The sequence below is a fragment of the Cygnus olor genome, chromosome 3 (genome assembly GCF_009769625.2).
Source record: "Cygnus olor isolate bCygOlo1 chromosome 3, bCygOlo1.pri.v2, whole genome shotgun sequence".
NCBI lineage: Eukaryota > Metazoa > Chordata > Aves > Anseriformes > Anatidae > Cygnus > Cygnus olor.
In genome coordinates, this window is record NC_049171.1 from 32751214 (window position 1) to 32755168 (window position 3955).

Below are 3955 nucleotides of genomic sequence, written 5' to 3' on the forward strand. Positions count from 1 at the left end.
CTGCAATTTTTGGGATCTTGTGTTTTTCCTAAAATGCTAACAGACTATCAATTGTTGCAGGACTCTTGTTTAATTTCCTTTTTTAGATACATGGAAAGGTCTTTTTTTTTCCCCCCGTCAGTAGAGTGTTTAAACTTGTAGACACAGAGTTCACTTGTCACTTCTTGTTCTCCCTGAAGCCCAGATGGCCAGGCAAAAAGCAGTGGGAGAACGATGGGGCTTTGGCAAAAATCTCTGTCTCTGTTTTCTGAGTTAGTAAAATGATTCAGAAAGTGATTAGTCACTGCTGGAATGGATCAGCAGAAGAAGCGGTCAGAGAAACATCAACAGAACCACATTTTCCACCAGAAAACATGACATTATCCAAGTCTGGCTGAGAAGAATATATTTTCTACATTTGAATTTAATTTAGGAAAAGAACAGATTATAATATATTTTTCTTCTATTCTGAAGAAACTTCTGTATGCCACAAAACAAATAATAAAAACACCCTTTTATGAAATTTTCTTCCAAGTTTTAGAATGCTTTATGAAAAGCTATTATCTCTCTTCACACAGCTCTATAGCAAATTGCTATCTTTTAATGGGAGGAGAAGACAAACAAAATTTTGGCTTAATAACCTACATTTATGTCTATTGCTACGCCTTGGGGAACTCCCAAGCACCTTCTCTTGCAATGTTTTGTAACCAGGAACAGATTACGTTGCAGTAACAGAAAATTACCATTATTCTGAAGTCAACCTGCATTCAGTTGAAAATGCCTATCAGTGCCTGAATCTTCTTTTTAATCACTTCGCTGAGTTTTCATGTTTTGAGTCAGATCCAGGCCTGAACTCAGCCAACAGATAATTTTATTAAGCATGCTACTGAGAAGCAACAAAAATCAGATCAGCAGTTTTATTTTAGAACTTTAAAAGGTTAAGGAAAATTACTTCTCAAAAATACAAGCAACTCTTTCGGGACAGTCTTGCTTAACCAATATAGCCAAACTGTTAAATTTTATGTGGAAATAACTTTTTTTTTCCCCCAAAGAAACACAATTTTCACTCGATTGAGTTATGACTCTTGAAAACTATATTGGCCAGATGTTTGCTTGAGCTTGTCAAAGATTACCAAGATTAAATCAGATCAATAGTTTTACACAATTGAAAACTGATAAAATTCATTTCTGTGTTGAGGAGTTAATTCATGTATAAATAGTTTTAGTTTAAAATGCATGACCAACCACCATTATGGCAGCAGAGGGAGAATTTTATGCTGCAGGGTAAAGGAAAGGTTGCAACAGTGATTTAATTGGGAGGGTCTCCAGTTTCCTCACTCCAGCCAGCATTTTTTTTAATCCTCTGGTATGTCTTTGTGTCTCCCACCCCCACCCCCATTTGCTATGCCACTAGGATTTAAATAATTGCTGGTGTCTTCTTGCAGTTCCTTTTCTGGCTATGCGAATCTTACAAAATGTTAATAACTAACACCCTGAACTAAACCAGTTACTGCGGCTACATGCAACTCTGCAGGGTGCAGGGCAAGAAATTCAAATAAACATAAGTCATTGTTTTACTCTCACATTAAACATGGCAAGAATTACTTCTGCAACAGACTATGTACACCATCACGTAAAGCAGAAATAAATGAATCCTTTCTTAGGCTATTTTTCAGAATTATTAAATACACAACTGCATAAATATTAATAACTGTTATACAAATGAAGCATGAAGTAGACAAATCTGTAAAACTTGGATTTGACTTTAGCATGCTCTGATTTGGATTAAACAAATGCATTTTTAAGTAAACGGATCATTATATTTCTCTACAGAAAAGAGACTGACATGAGGCTAACCAACTACTCTTTAAGTACTTATTCCCACAAGATCCTCTTTATATCTTCAGGATCATCTACTTCACTGTTGGTATATAATATTGCTAGTGTGGTGGTTTCTTTTCAGTGGGCACAGTAGTAGCAAAATATATCAGTACCAAATCGTTCATGTCAAATTACATCCCTTACTTAGCTTTAAGTCAGACATATCTTCTTCAGTGTAATTTGGGCCAGTGCCCTTGTACCAATACCATCTTTACTGGCAGGTCTCAAAATATGATTTGGCCAGCTAACAACTATTAGAATCATTTTGACTTACTTATTTTGACTGATTTTCTTGCTCTTACATCACATGACTAAAACCAGGCATTGGGTTTCTTGAGGCACAGGTACACAGGAGAAATGGGAGACCCTCTTAAGGTACTCCTCACTATAACAGCTTTCCAAACACAATAGCATGGCTTTAGTTGTGATGGTTGTGCTCACAACGTACAACATAAGTCTTGAAGCTTAAAAGCATATCTGTCTTTCCCAGAAAGTACAAGTGACCTAACAGAAGACAATGCCCTTCCATACAAACTCCCCCTCACTTACCTTCGCAATGTGTAGACTTCATCACCTACAGCTTCCCTTCCTGGCAAATGCTAAAAATATTAGACCTGTTAGACTCAGAGGTTAGTTCATTTATCATGGAATCAAACATTCTTAGAAAGTAAAGAGAATAAATTGGCAAATAAATAAGTGATTGAGAAAAGAAGCCAGAAAAAGATACAACGCAGGAGAATTCAACTGCCACGATTATTAACTAAGAGGACCCTTTCACACAGCAAATACAGCTGTGACCAGTTACAGAGGAACACGTAGCTGGGGAAGCACCATGCACAGATACCTATACAGTATGAAAAGTTACATAAACCTTCACTAGTTTAGCACTTAAAAAGCCCACATGAATTAACTAATTTTTTGGGTGGCAAATACTTCAGACTTTAAGAGGCATGACTAACAGTTGGTACCTTAGAACAAAGAAACGGGGAACTGAAAAAAAAAAGAAACAAACAAACCACCAATTACTTTGTGGCCTTTCGTCTTTTCAAAAGATTGATGAAGGCACTTCTCCAGACTGTAAAAGAGCATGGTTAAGATCACAGGTCAATACTTTTATCGCATGCTGTAGGATATTCTGCTAAGTGTTATTTCATCTCTGGTACTGATGTTGGTAGAACTTTGCACCACGTGCTCCAAGAAATACTTAAGCAGAACCGTGTCAGGAGGAGACATTGAGGAGAATGCACTTAAAAGTACCTGGAAACACTTAAACTTGCTCCCAAAGCAGTGATTCAACTCCTGCTTTGAAATGGACAGTATCTGTTTATTGAAACGACTTCCCTCATTCCAGGAAGGCATCCTAATCAGAGTTTTCTCGATGGAATGGAGAGCACACCTCCTTACTTTGGTACATCTGTTAAAAAAAATGCAGCAAAAAATAATCATGGATGTTGTTTTCAGGAAAAAAAACAGTCACCACAAGAAACTGCCTAGTTTTAGTCAAGATCCTGCGTCACAAGAGGTGAACTGAGAACATAAGCACTCAAAACATCAGTACTTTTGAAAATACAGAACATGGGAAACATTTCTGAACAGAGGTGACACTGAACGAGAGGACTGTACAAACAGTAACATAACAATACAATAGAAACAGTACCAGCAGCCCTACAGAGAAAGGCTTAGGAGTACTGGTGGACAAAACATTCAACATGAGCCAGCAGTATGCACTTTGCAGCTCAGAAAGCCCATCCGAAAGGATTAGCAGAAAATATTTTGCCAGCATAAATTAATCTATACCCCAAAATGTTTTGCTTATTTAGTTTTGGTTTTGTTGTTTTTATAATTTTTAAATCAAGGTTACTGAGAAAGTATAAACTTCTGTGGACAGAAATCAAAATTACTACTTTTAATATAGTGTCAGATGGAAGATAGTACTCACCTGTAGAGTTAGACAAGTAACTCCTGAAGCAGGTAATTTTTCAGGAAAACATTAACCTTTCTTTACTCCAGCCACCAACCTTGTTCAGCACACTTTAATTTGAAGATGGTATTCTAACTTCAGGGAGATGGTTATTTTCAACAACAGATGCACAGG